The sequence below is a fragment of the Chiloscyllium punctatum genome, chromosome 8 (genome assembly GCF_047496795.1).
Source record: "Chiloscyllium punctatum isolate Juve2018m chromosome 8, sChiPun1.3, whole genome shotgun sequence".
NCBI classification, from domain to species: Eukaryota; Metazoa; Chordata; class Chondrichthyes; order Orectolobiformes; family Hemiscylliidae; genus Chiloscyllium; species Chiloscyllium punctatum.
Window position 1 is genome coordinate 73,208,858 of NC_092746.1, and position 27,064 is coordinate 73,235,921.

Genomic DNA, 27,064 nt, shown 5'->3' on the forward strand with positions numbered 1-27,064 from the left:
ACTGGTTAACAAGGTTATATCACATGGAATATAGGGGGACCCAGCCAATTGGATACAAAATTAGCTCAAAGGTAGGAAACAGAAAATCGTGATGGAGGTTGCTTTTCAGACCGGAGGCCTGTGACCAGTGGAGTGCCACAAGGATCAGTGCTGGTTCCCCTGCTTTTTGTCACTTATATAAATGACTTGGGTGTGAACATAGAGGATATGGTTAGTACGTTTGCAGATGACACTACAATTGGTGGTGTAGTGAACAGTGAGGAAGGTTACCTCAGAGTACAATGGGATCTTGATCAGATAGGCCAATGGACTAAGGATTGGCAATGGAGTTCAACCTAGTAAAGGTGACATGTTGCATTTTGGAAAGGCATATCAGGTCAGAACTTATATACTTAATGGTAAGGTTCTGGGGAATGTTGCTGAACAAAGAGACGTTGGAGTGCAGGTTCATAGTTCCTTGAAAATGGAGTTGCAGGTGAACAGGATAGTAAAGTAGATGTTTGGTATGCATGTCTTTATTGGACAGTGCATTGAGTATGGTGTTGGGAGGTCATGTTATGGCTGTACAGGACATTGGTTAGGCCACTTTTTGAATACTGCATTCAATTCTGGTCTCCCTACTACAAGAAGGATATCGTGAAACTTGAAAGGGTTCAGACAAGATTTACAGGGATGTGGCCAGGGTTGGAGGGTTTGAGCTATAGAGAGACGTCGAATAGACTGGGGCTGTTTTCCTTGGAGCGTAGGAGGCTGAGAGTCGGCCTTATAGAGGTTTATAAAATCTTAGGGGCATGGATAGGGTGAATAGCCAAAGTCTTTTCCCCAGGGTAAGGGAGTCCAAAACTAGAGAGCATAAATTTAAGGTGAGAGGGGAAAGATTTAAAAGAGACCTAGGGGGAAACATTTTCATGCAGAGGGTAGTGCATGTATGCAATGAGCTGCCAGAGGAAATGGTGGAGGCTGGAACAATTACAGCATTTAAAAGGCGTCTGGAGGGGTATATGAATAGGAAGAGTTTAGAGGGATTTGGGCCAAACACTGGCAAATGGGATTAGATTGATGTATAAATATCGGGCCAACTTGGACGAGTTGACCAAAGGTCTGTTTCCATGCTGTACAACTCTATGATTCTATCTGGAGATCCAGCAAGATGAGCTGCACCAGATGTGGACAGACCATGGAAATCTAGTAAACAGGGACCTCTTCTCATATTACTCAAGTAAAACTACTACACCCCCACCCATCTGTTTCATTACATGGACATTTAAGCTCTGTTGCTATCCATTGACAATCTGGGGATTGGATCATTATTCTTTCCTTGCCAAGGATTTTATCAAGTAAAAGCATAAATAAAAAAGAATGAGAATTTAAATGATTTTGCTTTGAAGCTGTCTGAGCAAATGAAAAAGCCTTGAAGAAAAAGCTAACAACATTCTGGAAACGCCAAACATCTGTTGCTAATTTTATCCGCAGGGGGCCCTTTCTTATTTTTCTGAAGCCTATGGATATCCAAAAGAAAATGCTTATGTTCTCCAGGTATATTTGTAAAATTAGTTTTCATTCTATTGCCTTGCCTGTTGATCAGTTTTAAAAGTCATTGTAACTTTTAGTACAGTTCAAATTTTATGATATTTATTTTAAAATGTTAAATGTCAAAGTATGTTTGGTAATGTACTGATAGAGAATGTAGAATGATTCAACAGAGACCCTCAATTATGCAATGACATACGTGAAGAAATTATAATGTGTTTTTGCTGGTCTGTCACAAAACCTATCAATCTATACATTGCTATAACTGTAATATTATCAATCTATCCACAACTTCCAGGTTTCCTGATAAAATACTGGACCATCTGTTTAAATAAATTACAATGTTTCCTGCTCATTATTACAATATCAGTAAACATCTGTAAATGTATAAAATATGCAACAAAAAAAGATCCACACAGTAAATTTAAACAGGAATTGCAGTTGTTTCAAATCTCTTGATTAAAAATGTATTTTTCTGGAAGTCTGGATCCAAATTGTGATTAATGAGCAATTTTTATTCTATGAATCTTGTGAGGTCGCTATTTTTCTTGCAGATATTTTTAGCTTCTATTTCAGATTACTCTTGTAAGTAAATTTTCACTGCCTTTGTTCTGAAAATGGTCATTTCAGCAGGGTACTGCAAGAATGAACAATGGAAAGACAAGCAATTCTCACTTATGGTTCTTCAGAATTACATCCTCCAGATATTGGAAATTGATAGGCGCTAAATTTCAAAAGGCATGTGTGTAACCTTGTAGAAAATCTAGATGCAAATAGATTTTTCCGATTAGCTGCACTTGGCTTTTGTATTTTGCATCTCAGCTTTACAAAATTCATTCTCATAAGATGCATGGGTGAAGTATCAACTTTTATCAGGTACTATATTTTTCTGTAATCAACTGTACATAGAATTCTGAGTCGAGAGTGGGGTGCTGGAAAAGCACAGCAGGTCAGGCAACATATGAGAAGCAGGAGAATCGACGTTTCGGGCAAGAGCCCTTCATCATTCCTGGTGAAAGACTCTTGCCTGAAACATTGATGGATGCTGTCTGACCTTCTGTGCTTTTCCAGCACCCTACTCTTGACTCAGTCCTCACTTTCTCCCCTGTATATAGAATTATGTATAATTTCCTGCAGTTTAGACTTCCAACTGGTAGTACCTTTCGTTAGGCCTCAGTTGGAAATTTGTGCTCAGTTTTGACTTGAGGAAGGACATTAAGCTAATGTACCAGAGATGATAAGATGATATCAAATGTTAGCAATTTTTGTTGGAAAATAGGTTAAAGAGATTTGAGAGATGTTCAAATAGAATATTTAAATTTGTTAGAAATATTTGCATCATGATTAAACTTATCGGCAGATTGTCTTTTGCATCATTTAATGCTGTCAAAGTTTTGTTTAAGACCTCAACTTGGGCTTTAAGTCATAGAGTCATACAGTTATAGAGCCATACAGCACAGAAACAGACCCTTCTGTCCAATACATCCACACCGGCCAAATTTCCCAAACTAAATTAGTCCCACTTGCCTATATTTTGCCCATATCCCTCTAAACCTTGCCTATTCTTGTACCTATCCAAATGTCTCTTCACTGTCCACTACACCATCAATTTTGCTGTCATCTGCAGACTTACTAAACGCGCTTCCTAAATTCTCATCCAAATTGTGACTTCTTGCATTTGTCCAGAACTGTCTCTAAGTTGAATTTGGATTAAGCAGTTTGAAAACATACAAGAGATTGATTAATGGTTACTAAAATCATTAAAGCATGTTCAATAAATCTGCGAGAAAATCCTGATTGATGGGGCGGAATTTAATCATTACACAATGACCTACAACAAACTGCACATATTGTAGCTATTATCTGGGGTAATTAATTAAATATGCTAGTCTGTCAAAAAGCCACAAACTGTATATTGACATGACCATGATGTCATCAATCTCAATCAATAGTTGTAATATAAGGAGCAATGCTCTTGGTTTAAATAAATATCATTATTTCCAATCTGTTCACAATATGTAGAAATTGTTGGAGAAACTCAACAGATCTGATAACATCTGTGGAGAGAAAGCAGTTAACATTTTGAGTCCAGTGACTCTTTATCAGGAGTTCTGATGTGTTCTAAAGAAGAATCACCAGATTCGAAACATTAACTGTGCTTTCTTCTCACAGCTACTGCCAGACCTGCTGAGTTTTGCCAACAACTTCTATTTTTGTTTCAGATCTCCAGCATCCACAGTTCTTTGTTTTATGTTCACAGTATGAATGTCTACTAGCTTTAAGGTAAGCAATTTTTTTTTAAAAATCAGCTTGGTCTACAATATAAGAATAATTGGAAACAAGATCTGCGAAAAATGTAGTTATCTTTGAGAGGAACCAATCACTTTAGATGTATGGTTCCAAAAAAGACATAACTGGGGTTTATATCGTGTAATTTTGGATCTGTTGTAAAAGTTCAAATATTTCAATACTACCCAGTTCTCAGTACTACTGTCGGAAATTTGCTGGAATAGCCTTTGCGGTATCCAGTGCCTTCAGCTATTTCTTGGCATCTCATGGACTGAATCAAATTGGTTGAAGACTGCCATCTATGATGCTTGACACCTAGAACAAAATTAGTATGGATCATTCACATGACCCTTCTGGTCGGAGATGGGTGCACAAACTTCAGCCTGGTCTTTTTCACTGATATGCTGTTTTAATGGAAATAAGGAGAAACTTCTTCAGCCAAAGACTGGTGAGTCTGTGGAATTCATTGCTGCAGAAGGATGTGGAGGTCAGGTCATTGAGTGTATTTAAGTCTGAGATAAATAGGTTCTTCATTGTCAAGGGGATCAAAGGTTACAGGGAGAAAGCAGAAGAATGGGATTGGGAAACTTATCAGAGCTGAAAATGTGTTGCTGGAAAAACGCAGCAGGTCAGGCAGCATCCAAGGAACAGGGGAATTGACATTTCGGGCATAAGCCCTTCTTCAGGAATGAGGAAAGTGTGTCCAGCAGGCTAAGATAAAAGGTAGGGAAGAGGGACTTGGGGGAGGGGCATTGGGAATGCGATAGGTGGAGGGAGGTCAAGGTGAGGGTGATAGGCCGGAGTGGGGTGAGGGCGGAGAGGTCAGGAAGAAGATTGCAGGTTAGGAAGGCGGTGCTGAGTTTGAGGGATTTGACTGAGACAAGGTGGGGGGAGGGGAAATGAGGAAACTGGAGAAATCTGAGTTCATCCCTTGTGGTTGGAGGGTTCCCAGGCGGAAGATGAGGTGCTCTTCCTCCAACCGTCGAGTTGCCATGGTCTGGCAATGGAGGAGTCCAAGGACCTGCATGTCCTTGGTGGAGTGGGAGGGGGAGTTGAAGTGTTGGGCTACGGGGTGGTTGGGTTGGTTGGTCCAGGTGTCCCAGAGGTGTTCTCTGAAACGTTCCGCAAGTAGGCAGCCTGTCTCCCCAATATAGAGGAGGCCACATCGGGTGCAGTGGATGCAATAGATGATGTGTGTGGAGGTGCAGGTGAATTTGTGGCGGATATGGAAGGGTCCCTTGGGGCTTTGGAGGGAAGTAATGGGGGAGGTGTGGGCGCAAGTTTTGCATTTCTTGCGGTTGCAGGGGAAGGTGCCGGGAGTGAAGGTTGGGTTGGTGGGGGGTGTGGACCTGACAAGGGAGTCACGGAGGGAGTGGTCTTTTCGGAACGCTGATAGGGGAGGGGAGAGAAATATGTCCCTGGTGATGGGGTCCGTTTGGAGGCGGCGGAAATGACGGCGGATGACACGCTGGACATGGAGGTTGGTGAGGACCAGTGGGGTTCGGTCCTGGCGGCGGTTGGAGGGGCGGGACTCAAGGGCGGAGGAGCAGGAAGTGGAAGAGATGCGGTGGAGGGCATCGTCGACTACGTCTGGGGGGAAATTGCGGTCCTTGAAGAAGGAGGCCATCTGGGTGGTACGGTTTTGGAACTGGTCCTCCTGGGAGCAGATGCGGCAGAGACGAAGGAATTGGGAATATGGGATGGTGTTTTTACAGGGGGCAGGGTGGGAGGAGGTGTAGTCTAGGTAGCTGTGGGAGTCGGTCGGCTTATAGTAAACATATTTCCCTCCCCTCCCTGATCAGCGTTCCGAAAAGACCACTCCCTCCATGACTCCCTCGTCAGATCCATACCCCCCACCAACCCAACCTCCACTCCCGGCACCTTCCCCTGCAACCGCAAGAAATGCAAAACTTGCGCCCACACCTCCCCCCTTACCTCCCTCCAAGGCCCCAAGGGACACTTCCATATCCACAAATTCACCTGCACCTCCACACACATCATCTATTGCATCCGCTGCACCCGGTGTGGACTCCTCTATATTGGGGAGACAGGCTGCCTACTTGCGGAACATTTCAGAGAACATCTCTGGAACACCCGGACCAACCAACCCAACCACCCCGTAGCCCAACACTTCAACTCCCCCTCCCACTCCACCAAGGACATGCAGGTCCTTGGACTCCTCCATTGCCAGACCATGGCAACACAATGGTTGGAGGAAGAGCGCCTCATCTTCCGCCTGGGAACCCTCCAACCACAAGGGATGAACTCAGATTTCTCCAGTTTCCTCATTTCCCCTCACCCCACCTTGTCTTAGTCAAATCCCTCAAACTCAGCACTGCCTTCCTAACCTGCAATCTTCTTCCTGACCTCTCCGCCCCAACCCCACTCCGGCCTATCACCCTCACCTTGACCTCCCTCCACCTATCGCATTCCCAACGTCCCTCCCCCAAGTCCCTCCTCCCTACCTTTTATCTTAGCCTGCTGGACACACTTTCCTCATTTCTGAAGAAGGGCTTATGCCCAAAACGTCGATCCCCCTGTTCCTTGGATGCTGCCTGACCTGCTGCGCTTTTCCAGCAACACATTTTCAGCTCTGATCTCCAGCATCTGCAGTCCTCACTTTCTCCTCTTGGGAAACTTATCAGCCATGATTGAATGGTGGAGCAGACTCGATGGGCTGAATGGCTTAATTTTTGCTCCTATGTCTTACGGTCATCCACTTCCTTGAGAATGGCAGTATTTGTGGAATCCCTTTTTCCTGTCAGTTGTTTGATTATTATCCACGATTCACAACTGGATATTACATGACGATGGAGATTAGATGTAATCTGTCAATTGCTGGACCACTTAGTTCTATGTCTTGCACCCCACTTCCTCTGTTTGACATGCAAGTAGCCCTTGTTGAAAGTTCCCCAGTTTGGCACATCATTTCCAGATGTGTGTGGTGTTGCCAGTCCTGGCATGTCATTCTCAAATATTGATCCAAAACCAGGGTTAATCTCTCAGCTTGATGGTAATAGTTATAGTAGAGTGGAGTAATACGTTGTGCCATGAGGTTACAAATTATAATTGAATACAATATTGCTGCTACTGCTATTGGCTAACAGAGCTTCATGAATGCCCAGTTCGAGTTGCTAAATCTGTCCCATTTAGAACAGTGGCAAAATCATTCCATTTGGTAAACTGGTCATTAGCTCATGAGCAAAAACATAAATTACTGGAAAAACTCACAGGTCTGACAGCATCTGTGGAGAGAAAGCAGAGTTAACATTGAGTCCATTCCATGACAGGGCCTGGCATGTGGAGGTGAGTAAAGGACTGGGTCATGAACTCCTGGATATCCCTATCTTTGCGACAAGGACACCAGTAAAGGTGGGAGCTTATTGACAGTGGCAACTGGGTGGTAGTTGCTGATGGCCAGAACCTCTGTAGGTTGATTATTTGGAAGGGCACTGAAAGCAGTGAGCAACAATAGAAAGTTTGGCTGATTGTGAAGAGGGTCCAAAGAAAATAGAGGCCAAGTAATGGTGCACCTTCTCAACCCTGTATCTTTGCAGCAGGTGACAAAGACTATCAGGCCAGAGTGGGAATCCTGAACCACACCAGATTGTGCAGAACACAGATCTGACTGCTATCGCACAAACCATGGGCATGCAACATGAAAGGCTGCAAAGAGTTGAAGGTATGGTGTGAACTTTTTTGAAAATATCTGGAAGTAAGAACCTACTGAAGACCATGAAACCAAAGTGAAGACTGCAGATGCTGGAGATCAGAGTCAAAAAGTGTAATGCTGGAAAAGCACAGCCAGTCAGGCATCATCTGAGGCCTACTCCTCAGATGCTGCCTGACCAACTGTGTTTTACAAGCAGCACACTTTTTGACCATGAAACTATTGCCAACTGTCAGAAACATACATCTGGTTCACTAAAGTCCTTCAGGGAAGGAAATCTGTCATCTCACCTGGTCTGACCTACACATGACTCCAGATCCACAACAATGTGGTTGACTTACAACTACCCTCTGAAATGGCCTAGCAAGCTAATCAGTTCAAAGGCATCAAGGGGCACACAATAAATGCTGGCCAGCCAGTGATGCCCCCATCCCATGACTAAATAAAAAAGTTTCAGTACATCCTACAGCCAGTAGTGCATTTTACATCAAATGAAGTTTAACTTTACAAAGTGCAAAGCAAACATTACCTTTTTACAGGCAGTATATTTAGAGGCTGTATGAGCTACAGCAATAGACAGAATGGATAACTGAAACAGCAGTAAATTCTCACAACATGATAATTTCTCCAAAAATATAGCAAGGTTTTACATACAAATTACTTGATCCCAGTCACTTACTTGATTACAAATCAATTCCAGTCACTTACTATCAAGAGTTGATTAGCAACCATTTTTATTCTGCTTGGGGACATTGGCAACAGTATATGCAACTATTTCTTTCTCACAATGGGGAACTGGCAAAGGCCTGGAGACAGATGGTTCTCCTCCAACCAACTGGCTATTTTTCAGCATGAAGGGGAAGAATGAAGAGGACAAGAAACCTGAATGCAAGAAAGTAGTGGCAGGTTTTGAAAAAGTAATGAGCTTCAGCCCGAGATGTGTAAAAATTTCATAAAATTCACCACATTATGCAATATCCAGGTACATAGCAAAAGGAGATCGGATATTTCTCTTACAAGAAAATATGGAAAATCAAATCTAGAGATTCTTCCTTCCCCACCTTCAACCAAGTCATTTTCTTATTTCTGCTGTTGAAGGCCATAAAGAAATTGCTAATTATCATTATTTCTAAAAAAAACAGAAAATAAGAAAATTAAAATAAAATTTACACATAAAAAAGCAAAGTATATAATAAACCACATGTCCAAGTGCTTATTAACAAACTGAAATGATTTATACATACACTTGAAAGTGTTTAATTTTCTTTTTGAATTGCATCCATCTTGTTGTTGATGCTGAACCTTTGGGAATTTTGTTCTAGAACATAGAACATAGAACAGCACAGCACAGAACAGGCCCTTCAGTCCACGATGTTGTGCCGATCACTAATGCTCATGTACACACCCTCAAATTTCTGTGACCATATGCATGACCAGGAGTCTCTTAAAAGTCCCCAATGACCCTGCCTCCACAACTGCTGCTGGCAACGCATTCCATTGTCTCACAACTCTCTGTGTAAAGAACCCGCCTCTGACATCCCCTCTATACTTTCCTCCAACCAGCTTAAAACTAAGACCGCTCGTCTTAGTCATTTCTGCCCTGGGAAATAGTCTCTGGCTATCGACTCTATCTATGCCTCTCGTTATCTTGTATACCTCAATTAGGTCCCCTCTTCTCCTCCTTTTCTCCAATGAAAAAAGTCCGAGCTCAATCAACCTCTCCTCATAAGATAAGCCCTCCAGTCCAGGTAGCATCCTGGTAAACCTCCTCTGAACCCTCTCCAAAGCATCCTCATCTTTCTTATAATATGGCGATCAGAACTGGACGCAGTATTCCAAGTGCGGTCTAACCAAAGTTTTATAGAGCTGCAACAAGATCTCACGACTCTTAAACTCAATACCCCTGTTAATGAAAGACAAAACACCATATGCTTTCTTAACAACCCTGTCCACTTGGGTGGCCATTTTAAGGGATCTATGTACCTGCACCCCAAGATCCCTCTGTTCCTCCACACTGCCAAGAATCCTATCCTTAATCCTGTACTCAGCTTTCAAATTTGACCTTCCAAAATGCATCACCTCACATTTATCCAGGTTGAACTCCATCTGCCACCTTTCAGCCCATCTCTGCATCCTGTCAATGTCCCGCTGCAGCCTACAACAACCCTCTATACTGTCAATGACACCTCCAACCTTTGTGTCATCTGCAAACTTGCTGACCCATCCTTCAATCCCCTCATCCAAGTCATTAATAAAAATTACAAACAATAGAGTCCCAAGGACAGAGGTGGAACACCACTCACCACAGACTTGCAGGCAGAATATTTTCCTTCTACTACCACTCGCTGTCTTCTGTTGGCCAGCCAATTCTGTATCCAGACAGCGAAGTTCCCCTGTATCCCATTCCTCCTGACCTTCTGAATGAGCCTACCATGGGGAACCTTATCAAATGCCTTGCTGAAGTCTATATACACCACATCACACAGCTCGACCCTCATCAACTTTTCTAGTCACATCCTCAAAGAACTCGATAAGGTTTGTGAGGCATGACCTGCCCCTCACAAAGCCGTGTTGACTGCATTTAATCAAGCCATGCTCTTCCAGATGGTCATAAATCTTATCCCTCAGAATCCTTTCTAACACCTTGCAGACGACAGACGTGAGACTTACTGGTCTGTAAATGCCGGGGATTTCCCTATTAGAGGGAGGAATTATATTTGCCTCTCTCCAGTCCTCAGGTACGACTCCAGCGGAGAGCGAGGATGAAAAGATCTTTGCAAGTGGCGAAGCAAGTGCATTTCTCGTTTCCCAAAGCAGCCGAGGACAAATCTGATCCGGGCCTGGTGACTTGTCAATCTTAATATTTGATAAAATTTTCAGCACATCAGCTTCCTCTATCTCTATCCATTTCAGCATGCTCACCTGCTCTTCAAAGGTTTCATTCACTACAAAGTTGTTTCTTTCGTAAAGACAGAAGCAAAAAACTCATTTAGGGTTTCCCCTACCTCCTCAGACTCCACACACAAATTCCCTATTCTATCCCTGATCGGCCCTACTCTTTCTTTGACCATTCTGTTATTCCTCACATAAGTGTAAAATGCCTTTGTGTTCTCCCTAATCCGTTCTGCCAAGCCTTTCTCGTGCCCCCTCCTGGCTCTCCTCAGACCATTTTTGAGCTCCTTCCTTGCCTGCCTGTAATCCTCTAGAGCTGAGCTTGACCCTAGCTTCCTCCACCTTATGTAAGCTACCTTTTTCCTTTTGACAAGAAGCTCTGCCAACAAAAATGTGACAAAACAGATCTCCCATTGAACCATGAAGTTTGCTGTGAATCCAAATCTATTTAAAAGTTTGTAGCTTTTAAATAAAGGAAAGTAGATGATTGATATTTTAAAGCCCATGAGTTTCTCTTCTGGGGGTCCTCCTCTGGGCTTCAACAAACTAGCTCACAGCAAACTAAGGGCTTTCTTGATGCCAGGTAAAGGTATAGAAGGAGAGCTTATGAATTCTGCAGGCTCTCCCTTTCACATAGGGAGCAGCTGGAAGGCTTGTCATCTTTCCACAGCCAAATTTCATTTAGTGTACAACAAAAACCTTGTGAATTTGTTTTCATCTTACACAAATCATGAGTTTCAGCACTTAAAGTGTTTACCAAAACTACTTGATTGTATGTGTCACAGACTCAAAGGGGTCAAGCCTCAGTAGGGCAAAAAGAATCATGTTTGACTCATAACCAACATGTGTTAACTGGTTCATATTTCATCAAAGAGAGTGCAATGGATAAGATCAGTGACCTAGGGTAACCAGAACAGGACTGAGTCAAAAAAAACTTCTCTCTTTTCTCAAAGCTGGCAGCAAATGCTAGACAAGCAAACAACTAAACTACATTCTTGTTCAATGACTTTTACTGTCACTAACTCCTTGATTGGACTTTCCTCAGCCAATCCACCTTAAATTGGGAAGTTTAGAGAGAGTAAAAGAATGGTACTGGGGTAGGTTGATCTATCAGCTGACACCTGCCCTGCAGGACACTGGTTTGCTGCAACTATCAATCCAGCCTTGCTTCACCTTCCTATCTAACTAGGATGGCCTGGCAATCAAATGTTTAAAAATTGAATGGCAAGCAAACAATGTTAAATTTAAATAGAAGTATTGTCATGCATGGTAATCAAAGAATGTAATGTGGAGATTGAATGAATCAGAGCTGTTTCAGGTTGACAGCCTTGCTTTGGTTGGCCCTCCTTCCACTTTTCAAAGGTTATAAGAATTCAAAGTTCAGGCAGCTAAGCTCCTACTAAGGGCAAATGGAAAGGAGGGAGAAAACTTTTCATCAAAGTCTGGAAGCTCTGAAGCTACAGGTGCATCTGATATACAAATGCATAAACTTGCAAATTAGGAGCATGAGTAAGTCCCTCAAGCCAACTCCACTATTCAACAAGATCATGCCTGATCTGATTACTGCAGTTACTCCAGATTACTCCAGATAAACATACATCCCTTTTCCCATTTAACATGAATCAGACTCAGCAGCAGATGGTGATGGAGGTGGAAGACGCTGAGTCAAGAAGCTGGGCAGTTCACCAGACGCTTCACCAGCACTGACAATGGTGAAGGAAGGCAGAGGGCACAGTCAGACAAATTCTCCCTGGAATAAGAGAATGTCTTTGGTGGAAGGTGATGAGTGAGGAGAACAGATAGACAAAGGAATTGTTCAGCTCAATGTAACCCATCAGCTCATTCCATGTGAATGCTGAAATTAGTTCCTTGTTTATCCTTAATTCCCCTTCCTCTTGGCAATAACCTGATGGAATAAAGAATCCCTATTGTATGATTGCTGGACTTTTGATGTGTTCAAATTTCATATTACATCTGTCTTAAAACCATTCAAAATCTCTGATTCCACCACCTTTTGAGAAAGAGAGAGATCCAAAAGCTCCCGATCTTCTGTGAGAAGGAAATTCTCATCTCTTTCTAAGGTGGTGATCCGTAAATGTTGAGCCTCAGGTCTAGATTCTCCCACAAGTGAAAAAATCCTTCCCATATCCAGACTGTTAAGAGCCCTCAAGATCTTGTAAGTTTCAATAATGACATGGATCATTATTATAATCAAGGAATTCCAGGAGGTTATGGTATGAGGGACATAAGTCATTTTGTATGCCACCACATAATTTAATGCTTCAAGCCATGAATGCTTTTGGATAACTAAACAACATCTGTGGAGCAGGAGGTTCCACAAATATCCCAATCCTCTACAATGGGGGAGCTTAGCACATCAACGCAAAAGATAAGGCTAAAACCTTTGTAACAAACTTCAACCAGAAGTGCCAAATGGATAGTCCTCCAGTGGTCCCCAGTATCACAGATGCCAGTCTTCAGCCAATTCAATTCACTCCATGTGATATCCATATCCATGTGAATGGTTGGAGGCACTGGACACTGCAAAGGTAATGGGCCCGACCAACATTTCAGTAATAGTACTGAAGAGCTGTGCTCCAGGACTTGTTCCAACCCTACCAAACTCTTCCAGTACAGTTACAACACTGATATTTCCTTGGCAACATCAAAAATTGCCCAGGTATGTCCTGTACATAAAAAGCGGGGCAAGTCCAACCCAACCAATTACTGCATCATCAGTCTTCTCTTGATCATCAGAGAAGTGATGGAAGGTGTCATCAACAATACTAGCAAGCAACACTCAGCAATAACCTGCTCAGTGACGACCAGTTTGGATTCCACTAGGGCCACTCAGCTCTTGACTTTATTACAGATTAGTTCAAACATGGACAAAAGAGCTGAATTCCAGAGGTGAGGTATAATTGTTATTGACATCAAGGCTGTGTTTGTCTGAATGTCAAGGTGCTCCAGCAAAACTGGAATCAATGGGCATTGGAGGCAAACACTCCACTGTTAGGGAGTCATACCTGGCACATAGAAAAATGGTTATGGCTATTGGAGGTCAGTCATCTCAGCTTCAGGACATAGAGTCATAGGTACAGCACGGAGACAGGCCCTTTGGTCCAAAATGGTCCATGCCAGCCAAAATGTCCATCCACGCTAACCTCATTTCCCTTGGCTCATATCCTTTTAATCCTTTCCTATCAATGTATTTGTCCAAATGCTTTTTAAATGTTGTTAATGTACCTGCCTCAACCACTTCCACTGGCAGCTCATTCCATATGCATATCAGTCTCGGTGTAAAAACATTCCCTCTCAGGTTCCCTTTAATTCTTTCCCCTTTAACCTTAAACTGATGCTTTCTATTCCTTGGCTCCACAATCCTAAGTAAAAGACTGAGTGTATTCACCCTCTCCATGCCTCTCATTTTCTTATACACCTCTACAAATTCTCCACTCAATCACAAACATCTCTGCAGGAGTTGCTCAGGATTGTGTTCTAGGCCCGTCAACTTCATCAATTGCCTTCCCTCCATCATAAGTGGGGATGGTCAGCAATGATTGCACAATTTGCAACTCCTCAGATACTGAAACAATCTATGTTCAAATAACAGCAAGATCTGGGCGCCGCAGGGAGTGGAGTGCATTATTTCCCTCTCCAACTCTATTTTGATTTAGTCCCTACCCTCCCCTTCACTGTTTTGATCACACAACATTGCCCTTTGATGTGAAGGGCACTGCTTGTCACTGGCCACTCGGGTGTTTCCTATCTTCCTGATGGTGGAAATTGAATTAAGATTCATGCACTTTGTGTCTCTCACTGTGTCTCACAAAAAAAACCAGCAAGATCTGACAATCTCCAGGCTTGGGCTGAAAAATAGCAAATAACATTCGGTCTATTCAAATGGCAAGCATTGACCATTTCCAATAAAAGACAGACAATCTAACCATCATCCCTTGATGCCCAATGGTATTACCATCACTGAAACCCCCACTATGAACATCCTTGGGTTATCATTGACCAGAACCTGAACTTGATTATCCACTTGGCTACAAGAACAAGTCAGAGGCTAATGTAGCAAGTAACTGACCTCCTGACTCCCCAAAGACTGTTCCCCACCGAGAAGGTATAAATGAGGAGTGTGAAGGTATATTCCCTATTTGCCTGGATGAGTGCAGCTTTGAACAGCACTGAAGAAGCTTTACAGCATTCAGGACGAAACAGCCTACTTGATTTTCACCATAACCACAAACATTCACTCTCTCCACCACCAACGTTTAGCAGCAGTGTGTACCATCTATAAGACGCACTGCAGAAAATCACTAAATATCCTCAGAGAACCCACCCATCACTGGTTTGAGGTTGCCATGAAGGATTCTCCTTCTCAACCTCTTCCCTCGCCTAAGGTCTGGTGGCCCTCAGATTCAATCAACACCAGTTCCAAATCTCTAATGAGAGAGCAGCCCCTATGGTCTGGTGAGACTATGGCGACACAACAATCCTCAGGGAGCATCTTCCAAACCCACAACTACTACAATCTAGAAGGAAAAGGCAGCAGATTCTTGGGAACAACACAACTTACAAGTGCCTTTCCAAGCCATTTACCATCCTGAATTGGAAGTACATCACCATTTCTTCACTGCTACCATGTCAAAATCCTGGAATTCCATTCCCACTGGCATTGTGGGTCTATCTACAGCACACAATCTGCAGTGGTTTAAGAAGGCAGGTCATCTTCAGCTTCCCAAGGCAACTAGGGATTGGAAATAAATGCTGGCCAGTCAGCAACACACATGTCCCACAAATTTAAAAAGCACCTATTTGGCAAAACATTGAAATATCACAGCCCTGCTCCATTAAAAGCAGTGATAAATTTGAGTCTTTAAAATTCTAACTAATGTGGTCTTCACGGTCACTTGGACCATTGTAGATTAACCCAGGAGTGCTCAGCATCTGTAAAAATTTCAAATGCTTTGTAGCTTTTCGTGTAGTTTGTTTAAATTTCCTGCTAAATACAGTCATGGGGCTAAAATTTAGATGGAGACTTACATTCCAACATAGCCATTTTGGAACAAGTTGATTACATGTCGGGTGCTTGTACTGATTTCTTCAAAAACATAAAACTAGTAACAATGGTGCAAAGGATTCCTGACATCATTTATAACAAGTCAGAAAAATCTCCTTTCATGATTGTACAGCTTTTTATCAAGAAAGAAAAAATAACCTATTTTGCTACATGCCTTCAGTCTTTGTTGGAAGTTCGGTGCAAAAAGAAATGCGTTGTAAGTTTGTAGATGACATCAAAATTTGTGATGAAGTGGACAGTGAGTGTCACCTTGGATACAATGGGACCTTGATCAGATGGGCTGAGAAGTCGCAGATAAAGGCTAATTTAGACAAATGTGAGGTGTTACATTTTGGAAAGGCACATCAGGGCAGGACTAATACACTTAATTGTCAGGTTGTGGGGAGTTTGCTGAACAAAGAGACCTTGGGATGCAGGTTCATAGTTCCTTGAAAGTGGAGTCACAGTTAGAGTAGTGAAGAAGGCATTTGGTACGCTTGCCATTATTGGTCAGATAAGAGTATAGGACTTGGGATGTCATGTTGCGACTATACAGTATATTGGTTAGACCACTTTTGGAATACTGTGTTCAATTCTGGTCTCCCTGCTATAGGAATGATGTTGCTAAACTTGAAAGGGTTCAGAAAAGATTTACAAGGGTATTGCTGGGATTGGACAATTTAAGCTGGAGAGAGAGGCTGAGTAGGCTGGGGATTTTTTCCCTGGAGCATTGGAGACTAAGGGGTGACCTTATAGAGGTTTATAAAATCATGAGGGGCATGGATAAAGTAAACAGCGGCCAAAGTCTTTTTACCAAGGTAAGGCAGTCCAAAACTGGAGGGCATAGGTTGAAGGTGAGAAGGGGTCATCATGTGTCATTTAGTTTTAAAAGGAATCTAAGGGGCAACTTTTACGACACAGAGGGTTGTACGTGTATGGAATGTACTATCAGAGGAAGTAGTGGAGACTGGTACAATTAGAACATTTCAAAGACATCTGGGTGGGTATATGAATGGAAGAGTTTAGAGGGATATGGGCCAAATGCTGGCAAATGAGATTAGATTAATTTAGGATATCTGGACTTTTGGACTGAAGGGTCTGTTTCCGTGCTGTATAACTCTATGACTCTCTGGTTTGGGAATTAAAACTGTAGCATTCAACTGATAAGATATCCCACACATAATGATCCTGAGTCAGGTATGGAATGGGAGTGACATAAGCTGATATCTTACAGAACAGTAACTTGTGGGCAAGAGAAGATAACAGTTTCTGCCTTTCTCTATCAAATTGGCCTCACTTTAATGTGCCAGCATTGTTTAAAATAAAGAAACCAGTCACTTACTGACAAGACAGACTGACCGATGTTAAAATAAACTGACACTAGAACTTGCAACAGTAGTGAATGGACTTTATTTTGGCTGGCTGCTGCTCTCTGGCACCATCCTGACTGCAAAAAGAAATAACAACAAATATAAGTAAAGGATTAACTTCATTTATACGAAACAGATTTTTACATTTGAAAATGGGAAACCTGTACAAATGGTTTAACTTGGTCACTTTTATGAAATCTTTAAATTCTGTTATCAGGCACCATCAATTGTTTGGATGTGTCAGAGACATTAATTGTGTTTTTCCTGCTGGCCTTCACTTTTTGTGACAAGTTCAAGCTATTTTCTTAACAAATTAAGGTAGACATTCACAACTGGAGCATCGGGAGAGATAGTGGTCCTCATTGATCTAATTGCATTTATCTGAGAAGTGACAAATGGTGCTGAACATAAGCAAACAGTTCTGACTTAAATATAGGAGGAAAAGTCTTGGTAGTTGGGTTGGGCCAGGGACATAACCATGAAATGACTGACCTCCAACTATCTGTCTTTCTTCCAGATATGGCTCCAGAGTCTTTTCCTCGATTTCCATTGAATTCAGTATTTATTGGGCTCCTTGATGCGGCCTTGATGTCAAGGGCAGTCACTCTCACCTCACCTCTGGAATTTAGCTCTTTTGTCTGTGCTTGAACAAAGACTGTCATGAGGTCAGAAGCTGACTGTCCTGATGGAGCCCAAACTGGGCATCACTGAGTTAGTTATTGCTAAACAAGTGCTGTTTGATGACATTATTAATTATACTTTCTATCACTTTGTTGATTCAATTTGGATCAGTAATGCATTCAGGAAAATTTAGACAAAATTTATAAGATGCCATGGCTTAAGTTAATCAGGGCAGAATGAAAAGTCCCTGACAAAATTCTAGAAATTCTGAATACAAACTGTGGAAACTTTAACATTTTAATTTCTATTTTTGCCCACCTGTCTATAGACACTGCAGCCTTCTTCATACAGGTCACATGGTCAGCACTGTTTGGAATATCATCTTCCTATCCATTTACAGAAGCTTCTCAGAATCTAGTCCAGCCTGTGAAAATCTTTGTATTTCATTATCATTGTGGAGAATGAAAGAAAGGAGAAACAAACAGAATCCAGCATATTATCACATCATCACTGATATCTTCCGTTGGCACAATAGCCTTACTTATACATTTAGAACATAGAACCCTTCGGCGCTCGATGTTGTGCCAACCTGTGAATTATTCTCAGCTCGTCCCCCGACACTATCCCAAAATCATCCATGTGCTTATCTAAGGATTGTTTAAATCTCCCTAATGTGGCTGAGTTAACTACATTAGCAGGTAGGGCATTCCACACCCTTACCACTCTCTGCGTAATGAACCTGCCTCTGACATCTGTCTTAAATCTATCACCCCTCAATTTGTAGTTATGTCCCCTCGTACAACCTGACGTCATCATCCTAGGAAAAAGTCTTTCACTGTCTACCCTATCTAATCATCTGATCATCTCTGTGTCTCTATCAAATCCCCTCTTAGCCTTCTTCTTTCCAATGAGAACAGACCCAAGTCTCTCAGCCTTTCCTCATAAGACCTTCCCTCCAGACCAGGCACCATCCTGGTAAATCCCCTCTGCATCTTTTCCAATGCTTCGACATCCTTCCCGAAATATGGGGGCCAGAACTGTACACAATATTCCAAGTGTGGCCGCACCAGCATTTTGTATAGTTGCAGCATGATATTGCGGCTCCGGAACTCAATCCCTCTATGAATGAAACCTAACACACCGTATGCCTTCTTAACAGCACTATCCACCTGGGTGGCAACTTTCAGGGATCTATGTACATGGACTCCAAGATCCCTCTGCACATTCACACTACCAAGAATCTTTCCATTGACCCAGTACTCTGCCTTCCTGTTATTCTTCCCAAAGTGCACCACCTCACATTTAGCTGCATTGAACTCCATTTGTCACCTCTCAGCCCAATTCTGCAGTTTATCCAAGTCCCCCTGCAACCTGTAACATTCTTCCAAACTGTCCACTACTCCACTGACTTTAGTGTCGCCTGCAAATTTACTAATCCATCCACCTATGTCTGCGTCTAAGTCATTTCTAAAAATGACAAACAGCAGTGGTCCCAAAATAGATCCTTGTGGCACATCACTAGTAACCGGACTCCAGGCTGAATATTTTCCATCAACCACCACTTGCTGCCTTCTTTCAGAAAGCCAGTTTGTAATCCAAACTGCTAAATCACCCTCAATTCCATGCCTCTGCAATTTCTCCAACAGCCTTATCAAAGGCTTTACTGAAGTCCATGTATATCACGTCAACTGCCCTGCCCTCATCTACATGCTTGGTCACCTTCTCAAAAAACTCAATGAGGCTTGTGAGACATGACCTGCCCTTGATGAAACCATGTTGACTATCTGAAATCAAATTGTTGTTTGCTAGATGATAATAAATCTTATCTCTTACCATCCTTTCCAAAACCTTTCCTACAACTGAGGTAGGTTGTAGGTTGTAGTAAATAGAGGTTTTCTCTCTCTTGACCACCAATTCATGAACATGAGAACAATACACTATCCTTTGTCTACATTAACATGCCAATAACCTCAGTGATGGTAACAATACCACACTGGCACAATCTTTTTTTACATAGATGTAATTCTAAAGTCCATGCAATTAACTACATTCACCTAAAATCTTGGGACCCTAGAGTCTCTACATTAATTTTTTTTAATGAAACCCTGTTCTGAGTGGATAGAGCAAAAAATGTTTGCTGATGCTTTGTTACTTATGTTTATGGCATTATGGGAGTGAAGTCATTGACAATATAGCGTGTGTATGGAAGGACACCACTGCTTGGAAGAACTCTAAAAGTAAATTTCTAAGTCCTTCATCCAATGACTGAGGATTGGGAACAAATTCACACACTAAGTAAGCCACAAAAAGCTATTAAAAAAGGGAAAAGAAACTATGAATGCAAACTAACAAGGATAGTCAGATGGACTGAAAAATGTCATATGTCATCTATGTAAGAATCACAACCCCTTCCTATATCATGCCCACCATCATCACAATGATCACAATTTGATCTTTATCAAAATAATTTCTATCATCATCAATATTATCTTCATCACCATCATTATCATGATCTTTCTAGTGGTTATCATTTAATATGGAGAAAGATGGCAGAAAGCTGCAGCACAGAGAGATTTAGATCCTTGTGCATGAATCACAACAAGCTAGCATTCATTTCAGATGAAAATAGGGAAGGCAAACGGAATGTTGGCTTCTATTTCAAAGGGAATGGAGTATAAAAGTAGATAGGATTTGCTAAGATTAACTGAGGGTACTAATCAGATCATAGCTGGAATACTGTGAACAGATTTGGGCCCCTTATCTCACACTAGCATTGGAGACTGTCCTGAGAATGTTCTCTCGGTTGGCCCCAGAAATGGAGGAGAGATTGAACTTGTATTCCTTGGAATTTAGAAGAATGAAAGGAAATCTTATTGAAACTTGCAAGATTCTTAAGGGACTTGACAGCATAGATTCAGAGAGTGTGCTTCCATTTGTGGAAGAGTCTAGTACAAGAGAACATAATGTCAGAGGAAGAGGTAACACATTGAAGACAGAGATAAGGAGTTTTTACTTTCAAAGGGTCGTAAAAATGTAAAATTATTTACAGAAGAGTGTTAGTGAGTATATTAAGTACATTCAAAGTTGATATATAAAGATTTTTGTTCAGTAAGGGAATCAGAGACCACAGGGAAAAGGCAGGAAAGTGATAGAAGATTATGAGATCAGCCATGATCTCATTGAATGGCAGAGTAGATTCAATGGACCAAATGGCTTACTTCTGATCGTACATCTTATTGTCTTATCACTAACTTCATCAACCTGTATCGAAGATTTGCTGTGATGGATCTGCAAGAAGTTATAAAAAAAATATAAACGGTGAAGAATGACCCCTTCTAGATCAAGGATACTGAGTGAGTATGTGAAAGGTCCTGACTTTGTGATCATTTAAGGTGACCTCATGTTTTTCATCTGCTATCAGTTTGTCCCCTCAGATTTGATACTGAAAGCTGAAGTTTGAGGTTTGCTTATACTGACTACATAAGTTTGTTTTGAACATTTGACATCATCACAACTCAATTCATGGGTGTTCTAAGTCACAATGTTATTTCCTTTTTGTTATGTGCAATTCCACAGACCATGAAGTAAGTTATGAAGAAATTACGAGATTGATGACAGTGAACATGGGCACTGACATCTATATCATGTTGCCGACACCATGACCTCTGAAAGCAGACTGTTTGGAAGTTCATTGCAAGAGGAAGCAGAATTATAAAGCTCAGCTGTCCAAGAAAAGGGGCCAGAATAAAGAAAGGATAGTGAACAACACTTTCTCAGCCCATTATCTTCCTCTACAATAAAGGGAGCAGGGATTACTGTACCAGGGTGGGACACCCGAATCAGAACAGATGATGAGAGAAAGTGAGGACTGCAGATGCTGGAGATCAAAGTCAAAATGTGTGGTGCTGGAAAAGCACAGCAGATCAGACATTCCTGATGAAGAGGTTATGCTCAAAACGTCAACTCTCCTGCTACATGGATGTTGCCTGACTGGCTGCGCTTTTCCAGCTCCGCACTTTTTGACTCATGCCAGATGATATTGAACACAGTTTACCGGCATTGCACAAACCACTGGCTTATGAGTTAGAAGGCCTGTCCCTGATTAACTGTGTACATTGTATATAAACTGGAATGTTATTCCAGCATTCTAAAATAATATCTCAGTTGAAGACAGCCAGAAATGATCCAGTGGTTTCACTGCAATCTTGAACTTTTATATTTATTCACCACATTTGCATTAACTTCCTTTTTAACAGTCATACAAACTAGCACAATAGCTTTTTATGTAGGGAATTGAATACATTTCTATTATGTATTATAAAATCCCCAAAAGGAGAAAACAATTGCAAATTAGATTTCTATTGTTGAACCATAAAATACATGGCAGTTGCACGACACAGTAAATTTGCAAAATGTCTCTCTCACAATACTATGATTAATTATCACTTAAATAAGTAACTTATCTTTACCACCTGCAGACTGCATGGCTCCTACATGCTTCCTGCAGTGAACCAGAAGCATTCCATGCATTTTAATTTCTATTTCATATTCACCAGCAAGCACCAAATGAGAAAACTTGAAATCATTTCCATGTTTAGTGGATTTATATTTGTGGTGCAACAAATATGTTACCAATAAAATCTATACACCAAATAGTATGCAACAATAACACATCAAATCACAACTTTTGATATTATGAAAGCAATAGTGAAATTAAACAATCTTCAAAATTTGTTTTATCATCTTGCAGGAGCTGCAAAATAATACAATACAGGTGAAGGAAAGACAAAGCAATTAGAAACAACTAATTAAAGAAAATTCATAAGAAGTAAAGATTCTTCAGTTCATCAAATGCACTCCAAATAGAATCTATGCTTGACTGTCCTATCATCTATCTCCTCTACAATATTTACACTGATTGATCTCCCACTTTAAGAAATACTGAGATTGGAGAAACAAGCATCTGTTGCCTTAGGGAAGAGTATAAAACCAAGATCATTGAACCTTGTGCCTGATTTGAACTTGCTCTAACACCTTGCGAGACTATACTCAAGAGAACACGAATCTCCTGCTGGCCTTTGGTACAGCCCTTATTAGAAACATTTATTCAATTGCCATCTCATCAATCCTAATGTGTTGTGTCTTTAGTATCATGCCGTCATTGTGGATCTGTAAAATCTGGACACCTTGTATGCAACCAGCAGAACAGTATTAAAGTGATGTGTGAGACCTCATGGGATGATTTTAGAGAACTTTGTGTAGTAACAGAACCTCATTGTGCCTGCTTTATGAATGTAACGAGCTTAAATGCTGTGAAGCAAGTATCTGTGCCAAAGGATGTTTGCAATGCAAAATAGTTTGTATATGTGTTCTGTGCCATTTTCTGACATCAATTGTGGCTGTTTAAAAATATCTTGTATGGCAATGGAAATATTTCAGCAACAACCCATGGAAAAGGAACATTTTCTAGGGAATAATTGGAGCAAGTCCAAGTCAGGCGTACTTTGGGCTGAGTATGATTGAGACATTAAATTCAAATCCTTCACTATCATCCAGCAAGAATTTCCAGAATTGCATCCTTTATAATTTGGCCATCATAACAGCACTGGGTTTTCCAAGCAGAAAAGGACGACTAATGCAGCAAATTCATTGGCTAGTTTGCCAGATGGCTTTGCAAACTTTACAAATTCCATCTTTTGCAGTCCCTTGCTCCTCTTTGTAATCCCTTTGCTGTCCAGGCCTTACATGATGATGCGTATCTACTCAAAAAAATCAATAACCAATATATAAATTGCCAATAGCCTGAGATCTGCTCAGAGACATGGAGCATTGACCACAAAAAACAGATATAATATGTAAAGATATTATTATTATTATTGGTTGGAAAACAAACATTGGCTTGGGGAGTTTATAATTGCAAATAAGCTTTACATTTAAAAAGTGACACAGAGATCTTAGTAATAGGGAATAACCTCCATCCCCCTAACGTGGCCCGGTGGCATGGTGCAGCATGGCAGCACGGTGGCTCAGTGGTTAGCATTGCTGCTTCACAGCACCAGGGGCCCGGGTTCAATTCCAACCTCGGGTGACTGTCTCTGTGGAGTTTGCATGTTATCCTTGTGTCTGTGTGGGTTCCCTCCACGTGATCTGGTTTCCTCCCACAATCCAAAGGTGTGCAGGTTAGGTGAATTGGCCATGCTAAATTGCCCACAGTGTTCAGGGATGTGTGGATTAGGTGCATTAGTCAGGGGTAAATGTAGGGGGGTGGGTAACTCTTCGAAGAGTCGGTGTGGACTTGTTGGGCCAAACATGCTATCCTGTATTCCCAATACCTCCGCCTCTGCCATACCTGCTCCCAGGAGGGCTAGTTCCACCATAGATCACACCAGCTGGCCTCCTTCTTTAAAGACCACAATTTCCCTTCCCACATGGTTGAAGTTGCCCTCGAATGCATCTCATCCACATTCTGCATCTCCACCCTCAAACCCCACCCCTCCAACCGTAACAAGGACAGAACCCCCCGGTCCTCACTTTCCACCCTACCAACCTTCGCATAAACCAAATCATCCGCCGACATTTCCAATACCTCCAAACAGACCCCACCACCAGGGATATATTCCCCCCCCACCCCTTTCTGCTTTCCACAAAGACCCTTCCCTCCATGACTACCTGGTCAGGTTCACGCCCCCCTACAACCCACCCTCTAATCCTGGCACCTTTCCCCTGCCACCGCAGGAACTGTAAAACCTGTGCCCACACCTCCTCCCTCACCTCTATCCAAGCTCTAAAAGAGCCTTCCACATCCATCAAAGTTTCACCTGCACATCCACCAATATCATTTATTGCATCCGTTGCTCCCGATGCGGTCTCCTCTACATTGGGGAGACTGAATGCCTCCTCCCAACATTTCAACTCCCCCTCCCACTCTGCCGAGGACATGGAGGTCCTGGGCCTCCTCCACCGCCGCTCCCTCACCACCAGACGCCTGGAGGAAGAACGCCTCATCTTCCGCCTCGGAACACTTCAACCCCAGGGCATCAATGTGGACTTCAACAGCTTCCTCATTTCCCCTTCCCCCACCTCATCCTAGTTTCAAACTTCCAGCTCAGTTACTGCCTCCATGACTTGTCCTACCTGCCTATCTTCTTTTCCACCTATCCACTCCACCCTCTCCTCCCTGACCTATCATCTTCATCTCCTCCCCCACTCACCCATTGTACTCTATGCTACTCTCTCCCCACCCCCACCCTCCTCTAGCTTATCTCTCCATGCTTCAGGCTCACTGCCTTTATTCCTGATGAAGGGCTTTGCCCGAAACGTTGATTTCGCTGCTCGTTGGATGCTGCCTGAACTGCTGTGCTCTTCCAGCACCACTAATCCAGCTTTAGGGAACATCTCTGGGACACCCGCATCAATCAACCCCACTGCCCTGTGATCCAACATTTCAACTCTCCCTCCCACTCTGCCGAGGACATGCAGGTCCTGGACGTCCTTCACCGCCGCTCCCTCACCACCCGACGCCTGGAGGAAGAACGCCTCATCTTCCGCCTTGGAACACTTCAACCCCAGGGCATCAATGTGGACTTCAACAGTTTCCTCATTTCCCCTCCCCCCACCTTGCCCCAGTTCCAAACTTCCAGCTCAGCACTGTCCCCATGACCTGTCCTACCTGCCAATCTTCCTTCCCACCTATCCACTCCACCCTCCCCTCTGACCTATCACCTTCATCTCCACCCCCATCCACCAATTGTACTCTTTGCGACCTTCTCCACAGCACCCACCCCATTTATCTCTCCACCCTGGAGGCTCCCTGCCTTCACTCCTGATGAAGTGCTTTTGTCCGAAACATTGATTTTTCTGCTCCTCGGATTCTGCCTGACCTGCTGTGCTTTTCCAGCACCACTCTAATCTAGACTTGCTTTCCTAGGCCTGAGCTGAGCAATTCGGATGTACTATCACATCCATCCTCATCATGTTGTGTTGCAGGAGGACTTAGAGTAAGATACTGGGACGTTTACATTATTAGCTCACATGCCATTTTATAACGATGGCATCATGAGCATGTCCTTTAAAAATATATTACATGTCTGTTGAGAGAAATAACACATACTCCTTTTTCCAATAGAAATCTCCTACACATGTGTTTTCAATTCAATAGCTACATAGACATAAAAACTGAATTAAGAAGATTAATAATTCAAACTGCAATACAATGTTTTGGAAGGTGGACAACTCATGCGATCATCTGGAGAGGTATGTATCATTCTTGGTTGCTCTTGGCTGACAGAATTAAACAGATTAATTAATCAAATTTAAACTATAAATAATCAACGAGTGACCAAAAGTTGGCTACTCAGCAAAATCCCAAAATCGTTTCATGATTATATTAGCTCACAGCTGATTTGTACCTCAATTACACTGACCCATCTTTCATCCATATCAGGCAACGTCCTTATCTGATCGTTTGATTTCATCCTAAAAATTTCCATTAACTCAGCATTGACAGTCAAGTGAGGAAGTGAGTTTCACCTTTTCACCGTCCCTTGTGAGAAAATGTGCATACCCCCAATTTAAAAACCTTAATGTAAATACCCCATCACACTCATAACCAATCCCTTGACATCTATATTTCATGTGGACTTGCTGGTCTCATCCCATCAATTACAGAGAAGACGATTTTTTTAAATCACTTCTGTGTACCATTATCTATGCTGTCCTTTTGAACCTATTATGGAAAAAAAATGATCCACCAACAAAGGACATCATAACAATTGACAATGGCTTCATGTTGAGCTTTTAATTCTGCGATTAATTGAATCCAAATGTCACCATCTGCCATGGTGGGATTTGAGTCCCTGATCCCAGAGAATTAGCCTGTATCTTTGAATTACTAATTCAGTGTCAAAACCACTATACAAACACTTCCCGCTCTTCTGACACTGTTCCGTTTTCCTTTACATCAGCTGGCATCAAAAATGCAAACCTTATCTCTGTTGTCTGTGCAAATGACTCTCATCTCCAGAGCCCTTGAACATGCTGTGCCTCAAATATCCATTCCCTAAGTCCAGGTACGCAGGTTTGATTCCCTCCAACCAGGTTTCAACTCCAGTCACAATGCTGACTCATCAATATCCTGAATGGCAATCTACCTGGCAGTGAGAAAGGTAAGCTTTTCCTCTACTTCTCAAGCTTGTCAACAGTCTTTGATAAGTTTGCCTCATCAGCCTTTTCCCGCACCTTTGCATTGTTTGCCAGCTGGGTGAGACTTTTGTTACATGTTTCCATTCTCATCTAATTGGAGCCTGAAAATCTCTAACAATGGCCTCTCTTTGTGACCCTGTTACCTCTAGTATTTCTCAAGCACTGATGCCTGTCCTTGTTCTATTTCTCACCTACATGACAACTGATGCTCCCTCGGTGTAGCTGATGTGAGGATCCATGCACAGCAATCAACATGCCAATGGGAACACTGATAATTATCATTAACAACGCCATCTAAATGTGTAGCTTTTGCATGTATTCTGGCATCTACCTGTAGCTCACATTATGGTTTGATAGTGGATTTGGTGAGATGTAACAAAACTCTATGGGTTAAGTGATCAAATTAACATGTTTATTAGCAGTTAT

At 42.2% G+C, this 27,064-nt stretch overlaps 1 long non-coding RNA gene across 3 annotated transcripts; it reads left to right on the top strand.

The window, feature by feature from the left end:
* Positions 1-1,371: 1,371 nt before the first annotated feature.
* Positions 1,372-22,664, top strand: LOC140480648 (uncharacterized). 3 transcript variants are annotated; one of them, XR_011961361.1, is made up of 3 exons: positions 1,372-1,536; positions 7,377-7,501; positions 17,334-22,664. It is a non-coding gene; the product is annotated as an uncharacterized lncRNA (long non-coding RNA). The 3 variants fall into 3 exon arrangements; XR_011961363.1 differs by lacking the exon at positions 1,372-1,536 and adding an exon at positions 3,757-3,813; XR_011961362.1 differs by lacking the exon at positions 1,372-1,536 and adding an exon at positions 3,764-3,813 and having other exon boundaries at positions 7,380-7,501.
* Positions 22,665-27,064: the final 4,400 nt, after the last annotated feature.